Raw genomic sequence first — 17866 nt, 5'->3', positions numbered from 1 at the left:
TTGTCCATCATGAGTTTGAATGCGTCTGGAGCATGTGTCAGGCCAAAACTTGTAACTTATCAAATAGATCTTCTACCCGTATTACGAAAATCTATTGTTTTGATAGTGATCTTATTTAGTGCTCTATAGTCATCACACATGTGATATGTGTCGTATTTCTTTTGCACTAAAAGTAATGGTGAAAAAAATGGAGAGGAGCTAGACCTCACCATCACTTTTTCCACCAATTCATGCACTTGCCTCATGATCTCTTCTTGTTGAGCTTGTAAAGGAGGCTTGTTAGGTGGTGAGCTTCCTGGTAGGAGCTCAATTGCATGGTCATCATCGCTCATTTTAGAGGTAGCTCACTAGGGATGTCATCAATGAAAACATCTTGGAATCCATTTAGGAAATTAGACAACTCTAATTCCTCTTGATTCTCTTTATTGCAAGGATATGGTGTTCCCCGACTCATGAGCATCTATGTACATGCTCTTTTCCCTGAAGGTGACGTAGATTTCCTTTTAGGGAACTTCATGTTGAGAGCCATGCGGTTAAATCATGGTGCCCCAACGATAACATTCTCATTTTTGAGAGGGAAGATGGAGAAATCATTTTTGTCCACATAGCTTTGGACATGAAGCCTTGATTTTCCAATTAAGGAAGTAACTGAGATGTCTTGTCCCTTGATAGCTCCATTGGCTTTCAATGCATCTCCCAGTCGTGGGCTTGCATGCCTAGCTTAGAGGTCAACTCCATGGATATGAAGTTGTGAGTTGAACCAGGGTCAAACTAAATAAAGGCATCATGCTCTTGCATCTTTCCCCAAGCATAGGAAAGGAGAAATCCTTGGCAATGAGCATCCTCTTTTGGAGATTCAAACATAGAGGCTCTAGGAGTCTCATTGCAAGAAATTCTCTTGGGGTAAGGACGATAACCATGGCCTTGCTCCCCGCACTTTAAAAAAAAATTGTGGTCCTTACGAAAAGCTTCTAGCTCTTTAGGAGAGAGTTTATATTTACCTTGTAAATTCCCTTCTCCTTGGATCGATTGTTGTTGTTGTTGGAATAGCCTTGGTAAGAATTTTGGGTATTGGTTTTCCCCTTGGCATCACTTTTGTCTTTATTTTCCATGGGCTTGACATTCTGTCTAGCCCCTCGTTGGAAATTGATGCGCGAAGCAACCATGGTGTGGTGTATTACTTTGGCAATAGAACCAAGCCGTTTTGAGTTGACATACTCTAGTGCAGCATTGTAAGCATTGACAAGGTTCATAATATCCTTAAGCTAGGTTCCTTGCATCCATTTAGCATCTTTAAAAGGATAATTCTTTAACTTAATAAGATATCGTCAGATAATCTTAACCATTTCTAAATACCTTGTCTTCATGTCATAGGATGGACTTGGATTGAAGTACTTCTTCTTGATCTTCGATTTTTGGAGAGTATATAACTATTGCTTTTTTTTTATGGTGCTCCTTTGTAGGGCTTACGTAGGCTCTCCTGGAAAGCATTGCGTATGAGCCAATGGTTGGGAAACTTTAATTGATAAACCATCTCATTGATTGGCTTAAGAATTTAAAAAGGACCATAGTATCTTTTTGCTAGTTTAGCATAATACTCTTGGTAGCCCGAAGGATTCTTGCCCGTAGTATGCCTTAGATGACCCTTGAGAAACTTTAGCAAGACCCAATCATTTTTCTTAAAGGCTAAGGCTCTTCTATGCTTATTAGCAATAGCCCTTTTTACCTTTCATTTGAGATGGATATAACCTCTCTAATCTTTGGAAAATATTCTTGTGAGTCTTGGCTATATTCATCAGCAACAATGAAGATCTTCCCATGTACTTTAAGTAGTAAGGGACTTTTGGATCTTCTCTCTTTAACCTCAAAGGGTGCTTTCCCAATGGAAGTATGTACAATTTCATTGTACGCATACTCTATAAGAGGTACGTACTTCTCTAATTGAGAACATTGATCTACTTCCATGATGTAGGCTTTTAGTAGATTCAAGGATCGTTAGATTAGTTATTTCAATTTGATCATCCGTTTTTGTGGATGATAGGCCGAAAGAGAAATTCAAGGTACTTCCTAGATTCCAAAAGAGACCCTTCTAGAAATTACTGGTCATTCTAGGATCTTTGTCTGACACTATGGATGTTGGAAATCCATGATGTTTGAAAATTTGAGATCTGAAGAGGGTTGCCATTTGATGTGCCTTAATAGTCTTTTTGACAGGCATAGAGTGTGTTTTCTTGTTAAGCCTGTCGACTAAAACAATCCAAGTTCCTTCCCTTGATCAAATTTCAACTTTTGGTATACCACCCATTTTGAAACATACTCTTGTATGTTTACTTTTCATGATAGACCAACAAAAATATATTTCTACTCCTCGAAGAGTAGACTATGGAATCCCTCTTTTCCCCGCATAAGCAGAAGTATGGGATTCATACATGAAGTTCTTATTGTATGGGTGATTAACACATAGCCTATTGCCATTTGGAAGATAACCATCCTTCAAGGTGAATAATTCTTTTTTCTTCCCTATTGCAAAGGCTGTAATTACGTACTTAAAGTATCAATCAGTAGTAGACTCATTTCTCATAAAAGATAGATCATTGTGAGTTGCCATAGACACCACATTTACCCTTGGTCATTGTGAAAGTGCATCGACCACTTGATTGTGCTTGCCAACAAGGTGAGCAATATGAAATTTAAATTGCAATAGAAAATTTGCCCACCTCATTTGTTTGTCGGAGAGCTTGGTTTGCATCATGAAGTTCTTGAGGCTTTGTGATCCATTCATAGGAGGAATGGAGCCCCCAAGAGATAGTGTTTCCACGTGTTTAGGGCATATAGAATAGCTAGTAGCTCTTTTTCATATTTGCCCAATACTCACTTATCGAAGTTGAGTCTTTGACTCTCATATGCTATGGCATGCCCTTCTTGAAGCAAAATAGCTCCAAGGCAATCACCACAAGCATCAAATTGGACCTCGAATGGCTTTGAGAGATCTAGTAGTGTGAGCACACGTTGAGAGATAAGATTCTCCTTAAGCTTCTTCAAAAGCTTCTTGCACTTTTGCAGTCCATGAATACTTAACGTTCTTTTTTGTTAAGTCATGTAATGGGCTTGCTATTAGCGAGAATGTTTTTTAATGAAGCATCTATAGTATGCACACATACCTATGAAGCTTCGTACCTCCTGTAGATTCCTTGGATTATGCAATCCTTTTATTATCTCTAATTTTGTTGCATCCATATGGGTGCCATCTTTAGAGATAATGTGACCTAAATATTGAATCTTTTGTAGGAAAAAATCTCTTTTCTTTTTATTTAATGAAAAGATTATTCTCTCTCACAACTTGAAAGATTACCTGGAGGTGTCGCTTGTAGTCCTCAAGAGAATTTGAATGGCCTAAAGACTTTTGTCCATCATGAGTTTGAATGCGTCTGGAGCATGTGTCAGGCCAAAACTTGTAACTTATCAAATAGATCTTCTACCCGTATTACGAAAATCTATTGTTTTGATAGTGATCTTATTTAGTGCTCTATAGTCATCACACATGTGATATGTGTCGTATTTCTTTTGCACTAAAAGTAATGGTGAAAAAAATGGAGAGGAGCTAGACCTCACCATCACTTTTTCCACCAATTCATGCACTTGCCTCATGATCTCTTCTTGTTGAGCTTGTAAAGGAGGCTTGTTAGGTGGTGAGCTTCCTGGTAGGAGCTCAATTGCATGGTCATCATCGCTCATTTTAGAGGTAGCTCACTAGGGATGTCATCAATGAAAACATCTTGGAATCCATTTAGGAAATTAGACAACTCTAATTCCTCTTGATTCTCTTTATTGCAAGGATATGGTGTTCCCCGACTCATGAGCATCTATGTACATGCTCTTTTCCCTGAAGGTGACGTAGATTTCCTTTTAGGGAACTTCATGTTGAGAGCCATGCGGTTAAATCATGGTGCCCCAATGATAACATTGTCATGTTTGAGAGGGAAGATGGAGAAATCATTTTTGTCCACATAGCTTTGGACAGGAAGCCTTGATTTTCCAATTAAGAAAGTAACTGAGATGTCTTGTCCCTTGATAGCTCCATTGGCTTTCAATGCATCTCCCACTCGTGGACTTGTATGCCTAGCTTAGTGGTCAACTCGGTGGATATGAAGTTGTGAGTTGGAACCAGGGTCAAACAAAATAAAGGCATCATGCTCTTGCATCTTTCCCCAAGCATAGGAAAGGAGAAATCCTTGGCAATGAACATCCTATTTTGGATCTTCAAACATAGAGGCTCTAGGAGTCTCATTGCAAGAAATTCTCTTGGGGTAAGGACGATAACCATGGCCTTGCTCCCCACACTTAAAAAAAATTTGTGGTCCTTACGAAAAGCCTCTAGCTCTTTAGGAGAGAGTTTATATTTACCTTTGTGAACTCCCTTCTCCATGGATGGATTGTTGTTGTTGTTGGAATAGCCTTGGTAAGAATTTTGGGCATTGGTTTTCCCCTTGGCATCACTTTTGTCTTTATTTTCCATGGTCTTGACATTCTGCCTAGCCCCTTGTTGGAAATTGATGCGGAAAGTAACCATGGTGTGGTGGATTACTTTGGCGATAGAACCAAGCTGTTCAAAGTTGACATACTCGGCCATCTCTTTGGGTAATCCCGCACAGAATTGTTGCTTTTGCTTGCCAAAGTCTATATTTTGAAAGACAATAGCCTTGAGATATAAATCACAAAACTTATCCACATATTTGTGGATAGACTCATGTGAAAGAAGCTTTAAACTTCACCATTTGGTAAGCACTTTGTCCTTTGCATCACTTGCAAGGAATTGCTTCATGATGGAAACTCGTAGAGTTTTCCATGTCTTTGGGGCTTCGCCATTGCCACGAAGGCTAGCCCACCATTGACGAGCCGATTTTTGGAAGTGCATAGCTACATGGTGTAGCTTGGAGGACTCCGTGAAGCCCTCGTCTCCAAAGGCCGCATCAAATTGTTACATGAAGGCCAATACTTTTTTGGCAGCACCAAAGGTGCCATCATAGGTGAGAAAAGAGATACTCTTTCCTCCCTCTTTGAACTTCTTTAGCTTTTGTGACCTTTGCCATGCAGGGTAAGATTTGCGATGTCCTCCCCTCTTGTATTCTCTAGGAGAATAGCCATAGCTTTCATCGGTAGAGGAGGAAGGTGAAGAAGAAGGAGAAGAGGGTGACATCTTTCTTGCCCTTTTCTTTCTTTGTTTCCTCTCTTCCCTTTTGGAGTGACGAGGAGAAGGACTATGGGTTAACCGTTTGCTCTTGGGAGGAGTTGGCGATCATCTAGACCGCCATCTTCATGGAACCATATCTTTTGAGGAACTTAGGGAGTCATTACTTTATCGTTCTTTGGATTCCTCCACTCATATGAGAGAGAGTCTTCTTTTGGGGGTCTCACCAAGAGGCCTCCTAAGCTCTCTCTCCTCTTTGAGAGGAAAGGAAATCCCATAAGCACGAAGTTGTTGAGTAACTTCGGCTTGCAAAGAGGGGTTGCCCATAGCTTGTTGCAACCTAGTAACTAGATAATTAACAAACATGGGGGTATGATCATTGACACCTTCATGTGCAAAATCAAAGTTATCAATGTTCATTCTACTCTCTTGGTTATTGTCAGCCATGTTAATTAAACTTAGGTGTTTACTTAGTGTATGCTTTGGCAATTCAAAACCTTAGTTTCTACTTCTTCTACCTTTGAAAAATAGGCACTTAAGTATCTACACCCACGGCTCGATTTGGTTAAGTATAGAGAGTAGTGGAGTGGGTCTAACATAGCAGAGTTGCCAAGGGATAGCTCCTTTTGAACTTCTTATGGCTCAATAATGGTAAAGCCATAGGCAAGTCTAAAAATACTCCATTATTAAGACCAAATCTCCCGAGGTGTGCACCATATCCCACATATTGGGCTCAACAAAATCGATAACAGATCCCAGTCCCACTTACCCTAATATAATTAACAAAACCAACCATTAATAGGCTACTTAAGGACCCTCTTCTTAAGCAAGAAAAGAGAAACCAAATGCTCTGATACCAATGTAATGGAAATGGCCTATGAACTTTGAGAGTAGCGGAATTAGGAAATTAGGTGAAACACTTTTGAGAGATTACTTTGTGAGCATAGCGGGTGAACTTAATTGATGGTAGCAACATCAACATGGTACTTAGTTCACTTGGCATGAAAAATACTTTTACAAGAGAGAGAGTTTAGAAAACATGACAATAGTCGAGGACTGGATTCATATGGAGCCGGTCCCCCCTCCAATAGGCATTTGTATTATAGTTTCTCCCATCAAGAGAGACTTGGTACAATACAATCTTTGTGTTCCTTGTGACCTAGGTGATGCAATGAAGATGGAAAGCTTCATGCATCACAAGCATAACATAAACTTGTAGAAAGCATTAACTATGCCAAGTCTCGGTCCCAAGGCCTCAAACACCTTCAAAGGTGGAGAGAGCTAGCGGGGAATGAGGGTACGAAGAGGAAGAAGAAACATTCCATAAGAGAAAGAAATAGTTCCTCACTTATCATTACTCTTCTTGCTAGCATACATAATAGCATAGTAATGGAGATGGAGAAGATGGCAAGCTTAATCATTGAAGCATGGACCTTGGTTGGATTTGCATTCCATAGCCAAGAGTGTTGATGTAGGCTCTCACTTTGTCACAAGCCTTGAGAAGGAGGTGGTGTTCCTCAACTTTCACCAAGTGAGAATGGTCCACAAAATGAGTGTGTGTGTGGTGATATATCCCCCTAGCACCCCCCTTGCTTGCTTGGGGCGAGTTGCAACTTTTCCACATGCTGCAAGCTCATTGGACCCCTCTCCCCCTAGCCAATCACATGTAGCATGCAATCAAGTACATGGGTAGTCTTTTGACAAGTGTCCTCCTTACCCCCTAGAGAGAGAGAGCTTGAAAATATATAGATATTTGTTGGATGGAACTAGAAGCTCATTGGACCCCTCTTTAGCCCAACCAATAGCATTCAAGCACACCATGTGGTTAAGCTTAGTGAGAGTTTGACATGTGTCCCATGTGCCCTTTTAGAAAAGGGGTGCCCCTTGGGTGAGTGGAAGGTTAGGTCAAAGATTCCCCTACCTTTGGTACTTTTATGCATAGGAAGTTTCTCAAGCAACTTCCTCATCAAGTGTGTAGGGTCTCTTTTTGACTCAAGCATCTTACCCCCCATACATAGGAAGCTTCTCAAGAAACTTCCTCATTAAGTGTGTAGGGTCTCTTTTTGACTCAAGCATCTTACTCCCCATGCATAGGAAGCTTCTCAAGCAACTTCCTTATTAAGTATGACAAGTACCTCAAGTACCCTAGTCATCAAGCATGACAAGCACCTTAGCTGGAGTTCCCACCTCAAGCTCAGCCCTAGCTTGCCTAAGGTCAAAGGCAAGTTTAAGTCAGGTTCCCACCTCAAGCACAACCCTAGCTTGCTTAAGGTCAAAGACAAATTTAGGTCGGGTTCCCACCTCAAGCTCTCAGCCCTAGCTTGCTTAAGGTCAAAGGAATTTTAACACTAACCATTGGAGGTCTTTAATGAAGCTAACCCTAAGGTATTTTAAGCTCCAATAGTTAACCTTGCTCTTTGACATACCATCTCTCATTTGGGACCCTTTACCATTGGCCCCGTGTTGAGATAGATCCGTAAGCACATCTATGTATACTCAAGGTTCTCTTTGTTGTAAATTTCTCCAAGAGCACGAGTAATGAAAAGCCTTTTTTTGTTGGGAGGGGGGGTTCAGCCATATAAAATAAAACCCTCGATTTGTGTCATCTCATGTTAAAAATCTATTCCTTAATTTTGGTTATAAGCATGCCAATAATATGTATGTGGAAATGATGCTTGGTTTGCACCAAAAAATGTAATCTGTGCTAAGGTTAATTTATGCCTAAAGAAGGGTGAAGCTAATTAAGGTTTCAATCCCAATTGAAATTGCTCATTTTCTATTAAGAAATTTAAACTACAAATCCATATATGCAATGTTGGTGAAAAGTGTGTCTCAAATAATATTCTTGTTGTTTTGAAATTAAAAATATCCAAGTTGAGAGGAAGAGGAAAATAAAAAATTGTGCCTAGATTTTGAGGGAAATGGTGTAAAATTAAGCCAAAACTCTAAAGATTTCACTCAAAAAATCCATTGGAAGGAATGATCTATGTTTGCAAAATGATTCTTTGGAAGACTAGGGATATGTGAGCACATGTAGGCACTCCATGCCTCCCATTCACACTAGTTATTTAGAAGGCATAATGTAAATATGGTGTAGTCAATAAATTTGAGCTTGGTAGCCTTGCTACTAGTCCATTCACAATCATACGTGGGCACGTGTTACCATATACATGTGGTAGTGATGTGTGTGAACACACTAGGACCGCCGCGGCATTTTTTCCCTCTTTAGGAGGTTTTTTCCCCCGTGCATTGTATATACGCCCATCACTCTAGGGCTATCAATTTTTCCATTGCACACTAAGTAACATCTTCTCCATTGTGTGCCTTGAGCTTCCTTCGTCTTCTCCAAGCTGTGTGTTTCTCTGCAACCCTAATTCCAACAATCGGTATCAGAGCAGGTCACGTCCTCCCATGCTTAGTCGCCAGCTGCTCCAGCACACGCCTGCTCACTTTCTCCGATTTCAGTGAGCTTTGGCAAGCGTTCGCAGGTCGACAAATATTTTGGGAGTGCTCGAAGACCTAGGTCTGCTGAGAATTTTGATTTGGGCTCATTTCGGCCTCCGTTTCCACTACAGGCAGTACTGCACAGGCTATTTTGTCATTTTGTGCAGAATTTCTGTCAGTGCCGTTTTCTGCATAACAGGTGTCTTATAGTCTTCTACGGTTTGTGCTATAGCACAGGTTGTTCTCGCTCCGTTTCTCCTATTTTCGGGCAGTTTTAACATCAGGTGCAGCATTTACCATGGTTGACAACAACAACACAAATGTGTTCAAGATGTTTGCTGCTAAGGACAGGTTGGATGGGGACAACTACCCTACGTGGGCTTATATGATGCAACATGTTCTTGTGTCAAAGGGTGTCTGGAACATTGTGCAGGGCATTGATGTACGTTCTGGTTCTGAGGATGTAGGCGATGTTGAGGATGTTACAGGTCTTGCTGCAAGGATTGCAACTGTTAGAGTTGTTTTGCCTACGGTAGAACAAGCTCGTTGGGATGTTAAGGATGCGCAGGCTCATGCATTGATTGCGTTGTCTGTGAAGCGCACCATTGTTCCTCACATCCGTTCAGCTAAATCTGCAAAACAGGCTTGGGATATTCTAGCAAGTCTTTATGCAAGCCGCAATGAGGCTAAAATTGCTTTGCTACGTAAAGAGCTGGAGTCGAAGATTATGCATGAGGAAGATGATATGGCACTTTCCTTGCTAGTGTCAAGGATATCAATGAGCAACTTATTTCTGCAGGTGAAGTCATTTCAGACAGTTCCCTTGTGCAGACTGTTCTCGATGCCTTACCAGATTCCTACCAAACTTTTGCTACTACTTGGAGACTGATGACCCAAGGAAATCCTGAAGTTGTCAAGTTTGATGCATTATGCACATTGCTGTTGCAAGAGTCACTTTCTAGAAAAAACAGGACTAGGCAGCGTGCAGTTGAACAGGCTTTTATTGCTTCTCAAAGAAAGGGTGGTAGCAGTAATGCAACCACTTCTTATGGTTTTGCTGCGAGTGGAAAAAATTCTGTTCCTAATGCTTCTGCTGGCAGTACTTCGTCTGGCAATTCTGGTGATAAGGGAAAAAAGAAGATGCGTTGCCATTATTGTAAAGCCAATGATCACTTGATCAAGTCGTGTCCTAAGTTGAAGGCCAAAGAGGCTAAGAAGAAAGAGGGTGGTTCCACTGCAAATGCTGGTTCCACTACAAATGCAGCCATTGTTGAGTCTTCTGTGAAAGGAGACTGTGTTACTGATGTTGATGCAGAATGGGCTTTTAGCGCAGAGTGCACTTACAATCCTGCTGTCCATGATGCATGCTTGTCGGTTGCTTCAGATTCACATCTGTGGTATTTTGACAGTGGTGCTACAAAGCACATTACCTCACATCGTGAATTGTTTACCTCTCTCGAGTCTGTCCCTCATGGGAATTCAGTCACTTGTGCGAACAACGCCTCTTATCCAGTTCAAGGAGTTGGAAAGATTGTGCTCACTACTGCTAATGGCAGTTCCTTCACACTTCCTTCACACTTGTTGATGCACTTGTTAATGGCAGTTCCTTCACACTTGTTGATGCACTTTATGTACCTGGGATAAAGAAGAATCTCTTGTCTGTATCTGCACTTGCTAGACTTGGAGTTGTAGTCAAATTTGTGGATGACAGATGTACAGTTCATGATCTCAGTTTTGGTGATGAAATTGTTGCATCTGGGCTTTTGTGCCGTAGGCTGTATAATCTCACTTTGTATGACAAGTGTGTACAAAATTTTGCAAATGCTGTTTTAGATTCAAGGGCTATTTCAGATGCAAAACTTTGGCATGCACGTTTTGGTCATCTGAATTTTGCCAGTTTACAGCGTTTGCAGAAATTTGATATGGTTGCTTCTTTGCCGCCTCTTGAAGCACCTGTCAAACATGTTTGTGAAGGCTGTATTTTGGGTAAGATGCAGCGTTCTAAATTTCCAAAGGATGGTTCAGTTCGGGCCACATGCAGGTTGCAGCTTGTGCATAGTGATGTTTGTGGGCCCATGCAAACTCCGTCCTTGGGCAATTACCTGTACTTCGTGACTTTCATTGATGATTACTCCAGGCATGCATGGGTATTTCCGCTTAAAGCGAAGTCCGAAGTTTTTATGTGCTTCAAACAATTTCTGGCTATGGCTGAAAATGTCTTGAAATGTACTATGGGCACCCTCCGTTCCGATCGAGGGGGGGAGTATATGTCTCACGAATTTAATGCATTTCTGGCTAGTCGTGGGATAAAACACCAATGTACAGTGCCTTATACACCTCAGCAAAATGGTGTTGCTGAAAGGAAAAACAGGTCACTGACGGAAATGGCACGATGTATGGTCAAAAGTCAAGCTTTACCGCATTCTTTTTGGCTTGAGGCCATTATGTGTGCCACTTATGTACTTAACAGGTGTCCTACGAAAGCTTTGTAGTCTATTACTCCATATGAAGCATGGCATGATAGAAAACCTTCTATTGAGCACATGCGTGTTTTTGGCTATTTGGCATATGCTTTGGTGCCACAAGTGCAGCGCAGAAAATTGGATGATAAGGCTGTCAAATGTATTTTTGTTGGTTATAGTGCTGAAAGCAAAGGTTACAAGTTGTATCATCCGCAAACAAAACGTATTCTAGTTTCACGGGATGTAGTGTTTGTGGAAGATTCTGTTCAGCCCTTGCTGTCATGTACTAGAGACAATAATGTAAGCTCACAGGACATTTATGACACTTTGTTGCCTCTTTGCAGTGGTGGAAATACGAATGTAAGTTCCAATGAGGCAAATGTACAGCCTATGGGGGTTTCTGAAAATGTTCAAGATCAGCCTATTACTGATGCAGATGTACATGATGTACTTGATGAGGAAAGGGCTGAAAATGAGCAGGCTAGAGGTATGCCAAAATGGCTGGTGCACACTTTGCGTGACAGTAAATTGGATGCACCTTTGTCTAGTCGTACTCGTTCAGGCTCTCGCCATGCATCTTATGCATCAGATTGTTATGCTTTGGCTGTGTCTAGCTTACATGATGTTGAGGAGCCTCTGACTTTTGATGAAGCACAGAATTCAAAAAATTGGATGGCTGCCATGCAATCAGAATATGATGCACTTATAGAGAATGACACATGGAATTTATGTGATTTGCTTCCTGGCCAAAAGGCCATTGGTACGAAGTGGGTTTACAAGTTGAAACGCAAGCCGGATGGTGAGATCGATCGCCATAAGGCTCGACTTGTTGCAAAGGGTTATGCACACCAAAAAGGCATCGATTATGAAGAGACTTTTGCTCCCACTTGTCGTATGACTACTGTGCGTTTTCTATGTGCATTGGCAGCTCATTTTGGTTGGGATGTACATCAATCAGACATTGTTACTGCTTTCTTGAATGCTGACATATTTGAGGAAGTTTATGTAACGCAGCCTCGCGGTTTTGTCATAAAAGGACAAGAGGACAAAGTGTGCAAATGTAATCTTTTGAAGGGTAGCATTTTCCTAGCCCCTATTCTTCAAGGGTAAAAACCCCTTCAAAGGGTGTTGTAGCCTTCTCATTTTAGGGCTCATCTCTGTTGCGAGAGCGTGTGATCTTTTTTTTTTTTTGTGTTGGGGGGGGGGGGGGGGGGGGGGGGGGGGGGGGGGGGGGGGGGGGGGGGGGGGGGGGGGGGGGGGGGGGGCAGTTGATCAGAACGCTCTAAGCTACCCATGCAGTAATCCATGTTTATTCTACTATCGCGCCTGGACTAGGGACAAGGCTGGGTTCAGACTGCTTGGACGAACAAACAAGAGTAGGGGAGCCCATTTGCATGAAGGTATTGGTAGAAGAGAAAGAGTTTTCTTTTTGGACCCGCCTAAGGTCTCGAGCAGCCTTCTCCCCCCTCGAAATTAGAGGCTTATGCCTTCTCTTTGTGGTGTTGTTGGAATTAGGGTTTCCAAAGAAACACACACAGCTTGGAGAAGACGAAGGAAGCTCAAGGCACAAATAGAGAGTGTGTTACCTTAGTGTGCAATGGAAAAATTGATAGCCCTAGAGTGATGGACATATATACAATGCACGGGGGGAGGAGAAAAACCTCTAAAGAGGGGAAAAAAATGCCCCGGCGGTTCCTAGTGTGTTCACACACATCACTACCACATGTATATGGTAACAAATCCCCCTGGAGTGATGGCGGTGAACGAGAGCTTGCACATGAGTAAAGGGAAGTGCCATGCCCATGAGGACAGGATCAGTCCACAAGGGGGAGTAAGCCCAAAGCTTTACGGAAAGCTTCAAGCTTCTCTCGAAAAGATCTGCAAGGTTGTCCTGTGTTGGCACATAAGCCAAGCTGATCTCTCCTACTGAGAGCCTCTCCCTGACATAGTGGTAATGCACCTCAATGTGCTTTGTGCGAGCATGAAAAACTGGGTTCCTTGCAACTGCTAATGAGCTCTGACTGTCAGTGTAGATAGTGTTGGCAGTGTCCTGTCCAACACCCAAATCAGCCACCATAAGGCGTCTAAGCCATACACACTAAACCGTAGCTGTGAAGACTGCCATGTACTCAGCCTCACAACTCGAAGTGGCCACAGTAGGTTGCTTCTTGCTCAACCATGATATACATGAACTGCCAAGCATGAAACAAAAACCACTCATGGACACTCGCGTGTCAAAACAACCAACCCAATCTGAGTCCGAAAAAGCATGTAAGTCTGGCGGCAATGATCCCCCCTTGGGATAAAACAAGCCAAGATGTAAAGTGCCACTAAGGTAGCGGAAAATTATCTTGACAGCCTGCCAATGCTTAGACCCTGGGCTATGCATAAATCTGCTGACCTGTGAGACTGCCAACTGAATATCCGGCCTCGTGTTGCATACATAAATGAGGAAGCCAACAGCAATTTGGTAAAGAGTGACATCAGCAGGATCGCCAGCATCATGTAGACTCAACTTCAAACCTGTTTCCATGGGAGTGGCAATAGGTTTGCAATCCTCAAGTCCAAACTTACATAGCAACGTCTCTATGTAACTTTTCTGACACAAGGCAATACCACCATCACACTGTTTAAACTGTAAACGCAAGTAATGATGCAACAACCCCAAATCTTTCATCTTGAAAGTAGCATTCAAATCAGCCTTAAATTCAGCAATATGTCTCTCCTTTGGTCCAGTGATCAGCAAATCATCGACATAAAGAACCACAATGAGAAATACATCATCCTCACGCTTTACATACAATGTGCTTTTTGTTGGACTGTTACGAAAGCCTTGTTTAACCAAATGAGTGACAACTTTCTCATACCAAGCACGAGGAGATTGCTTCAACCCATACAAAGCCCTATAATTGGAACTAGTGTGCCACGATTACTTCATAGCAAACAGTTTTGTCACTTTGAGGACATTTATAAAGTACAATTGGTTGATATGAGGAGCTCTTGTTGATTGCATTGATTGTTGGATCCTTGCAAGATTGGAAAATATGGGAGTTAGTAGATGTCAATAGCAATGAAAATTTGTAGATATTATCTTTAAAAGATAATGAGAAATCAGTTACGTCCTCACATGCTTGTGTCTCCCCCCCCCCCCCCCCCCCCCCCCCCCCCCCCCCCCCCCCCCCCCCCCCCCCCCCCCCCCCCCCCCAACTGTAAAAAAGAGAGGAAAAAACTATACCTGAATATGGAAGAGAGGTGGTACCATCCTCACCCACTTTTTATAACCATAGGGAAGGTATACTACCCATGTATTCTTGTTTTCTCCTCCAATAGTGAGGGGTAATGAAAACACTCCTCTACTACTATTGGGGGATCATTTTTACTTCTCTTTAATAATGAAAGGTCACTTTCTTTTTGGATTTGCAATGCATGAGGAGGAAATCAATACCTTCAAGTTTACAAAAATGATGGGCAAAGAAAGTCCCATTGCAACGAACAAACGAATCTAGCTAACACATCTTGGGTAGCAAGGGTTGCATGTTGGCTTGCATAAGTCTCTAGATGGAGGTAACTAAAAACCTTATAGTAGGTTCCAACTCTTCAATTCACTTTCCACGATATGGAAGGGGATAGAAGTTCCTAGGCACACAAAGTGTGTTTAGTGTAAATGAACGTATCATGACCTTCTCTATAACAATTGTTGGCATTTCTACAAGCCTTGGCAGACCCATTTTGGATGATTACAAGGGAATACTTGCAACTACCCAAAATCCTTAGCAAGCCTATTCTGGATGAATAGAAGGGAACACCTACCACTCATTTTATTATGGTGGCAGCTACGCAGATCCAAATGCCACACTTGACAAGGACTTGCATATAACATCTCATCCCTATAACCCATTTTGGATGATTACAAGGGAGCACTTGCAACTGCCCAAAATTAGGAAAATCTTGGCAAGCCTATTTTGTATGAATAGAAGGGAGCACTTGCAACTTGATTTTGTTATGGTGTCAGCCACGTAGATCCAAATGCCACACTTGACAAGGACTTGCATATAACATCTCATCCCTATAACCCATTTTGGATGATTACAAGGGAGCACTTGCAACTGCCCAAAATTAGGAAAATCTTGGCAAGCCTATTTTGTATGAATAGAAGGGAGCACTTGCAACTTGATTTTGTTATGGTGGCGGCCATGTAGATCTAAATGCCACACTTGACAAGGATTTGCATATAACATCTCATACTTATACCCAAACTCAAAATATCTTCCACCATCCATCTAACTGTTAGAAAATAAGACTTAGCTAAATAGATTTTTGAGTAGATTACTTAATGGAGAGAGATAGATTTCACACACAAGAGATTATAGAGTAGAGAGAGAGAGAGAGTACACATGATATACGTGGTTCACCCAATGTGGGCTACGTCCACGGGAAAGCAGCCACTCAATGGCTTTAGCACTTCAAAAGAAGAAGTAGTTTACAAAGGGATTAAACCCTTGATAGAGCTCCCGCCTTGCTTCACTCTCACCACCTCACACTCACCTTGTTGCATCAACTTCACACTATGAAATGTGTGTAGAAATGGCCTCCTTTTATAGGCTAAAAGGGCTGCCCTCTCTAATGAGAGATAGCCATGTGTAGCCGCCCTTGTGCGAATAAGTCCAAATCGGACCCTCCAATCCGCCCATGTGTGGCCGCCCTTGAGAAGACAAGTCCTCTTTTGAATTCGGCCACCGGCCATCGGCCATTGACTTCCGACCACAGGCTACCGGCCATTGACTTCCGACCACCGGCCATCGGCCATTGACTACCGGCCACCGGCCAACCGACCGGTTGTTTTTCGACCACTTTCCGACCGCCGTCCGGCCATAATATTCCGGCGAAAAGGAATATTCCGGCAAAAAAAGTCGGGGGGGGGGGGGGGGGGGGGGGGGGGGGCTCTGCCCCCGAGGCCTCTAAAGTTGCCCCTAATTCTTGTCCGTGAAAATTTTGGTTTCTGGTGAGTGATTTTCCTTCACGCACGATGGCTTCTCCTCATAATGGGGGCCTTACAAATGTGCGCTTTTACCACAGAAAATTACAAGGGTAAATCAGGCTCCATACTTAACACTAACTAGGCATCCATCAAAATGACACAAAATTTGTAGACATCAACTAGCTTAGATTGCCATGAAGCTTGATAAATCCATAAACATGAAGCCACATAAGACTGCAAACAATTTGGTGAATTGCTCCGGATGGTGAAGCTTTGAGCCATGACTTTCTACTACCCACAAATCTCCATTAACAAATTGATTGACAACACTCCCAATAAGGTGCCCACTAACATGCATACTCTTTGTAATGCTATAGGCTTTGTTTGAAACTGTACAAGCCATTGATGGGCAACAACACACTTGCAAAATATGCTCGTCCCTTTTGAGTCCTCATCATTTCCTTAAGTTCAACCATGCAGTTGTGGAGGTGCCCTCATGTTGCATGCAACCAAAACAACACGAAGCTCAACAGCCAGCCCTACACGTGTATTCAAAGAGATTTTGTGTGGCAAGAAACCCTCATCTAACCTCTTTTGATAATGGCCCAAAGTTCCTTTTCATAACCACATATTTTGCGATCAACATCATTGGGTTCCAAGAAATGACATCCTAGATTAATACCTTATCATAAACTTTTTGTGCTTCACGAGGACACTCCATTCGGTATACATATTGACCAGAGCAATGCCAAGCAAAACATGGTTTTACAAAAGCCCCGAACTAGCAATCTCATCATGAATTCTATTGTCCCTCTCAACATCTAGCACAATGTTGCATTCCTTTAGGTGCAGGCATTGGTAATTGCATGTGAAAAAAGGTGTGACAATTGAAGTCAATGTTTGAATTCGTGTGGACGTACATTGATTTTGGACAACAATAAGACAAGCATATTGATGAAACAAGAGATAATACTTTCAAAAGGACGTCGCATAATACATGTCGCCCAAAGCACTAGCAAGTTTTTGCTAAAGACCTATACAACTAGCAATTCATCATGAATTCTCTCACCGATGTCAACATCATGCATGATGGTGTGGACCTTCAAGTCGCAAGCATAGGTAATTACATCTATCACTTGCATTTATTGTCCCTTTTTTTGTCACTTGTGTTTCCTCATTGCTACTCGGTTGAACTGTAGCTATGCTTGCGCTAACTATGTTGATATTCTGAGTGTATCACACCCAAACCTGTGGGTCTCACCACACAAAAGCTCCTATTTACTCCTTCATAGTGCACGTTGCTGCTAAGTATACATTTCGGGAGATATAACCTAAGTAAGTGCACAGAGCTTCACTTTGGCTTCAAGCGTTAGGCAAGTGTGCTCGTTGTGCTTTTCAACATTTTTTTAGGCATCAAATTTTCAGTCAGAGTTACATCAAAATTTCAGCAAACATTTTTTTATGCATCAAATTTTTAGTAACATTGATTTTCTCCAAACAAAACACCTTGGGTTTTGTGGCTTATTTTTGCAAGCTTTGAAGGCACTTTTGCCCTTCAGAGAAGAGCAAAAATAATTTTACCTTTCAAAAGAAGGATATAATATTGAAAAATCTTCAAGTAGCCCTTTTAAGTTTTTGCCTAAGTATAACTCAGCCTAATAAAGGGTAGGTTAAAATTTACCCTTCAAATCTATTCTATATATATTGGGGGAAGGGATTCTGGGAGGGCCTCCCCCCAAATGAGCACAAGGGCTCACTTTTTGGCTTGCCGATGGTTGAGAAAGCTCCAGGGCC

Source organism: Adiantum capillus-veneris, chromosome 5, assembly GCF_014529385.1.
Source record: "Adiantum capillus-veneris isolate H3 chromosome 5, ASM1452938v2, whole genome shotgun sequence".
In the NCBI taxonomy this organism is placed as follows: Eukaryota; Viridiplantae; Streptophyta; class Polypodiopsida; order Polypodiales; family Pteridaceae; genus Adiantum; species Adiantum capillus-veneris.
This window is presented reverse-complemented; position numbering follows the sequence as displayed.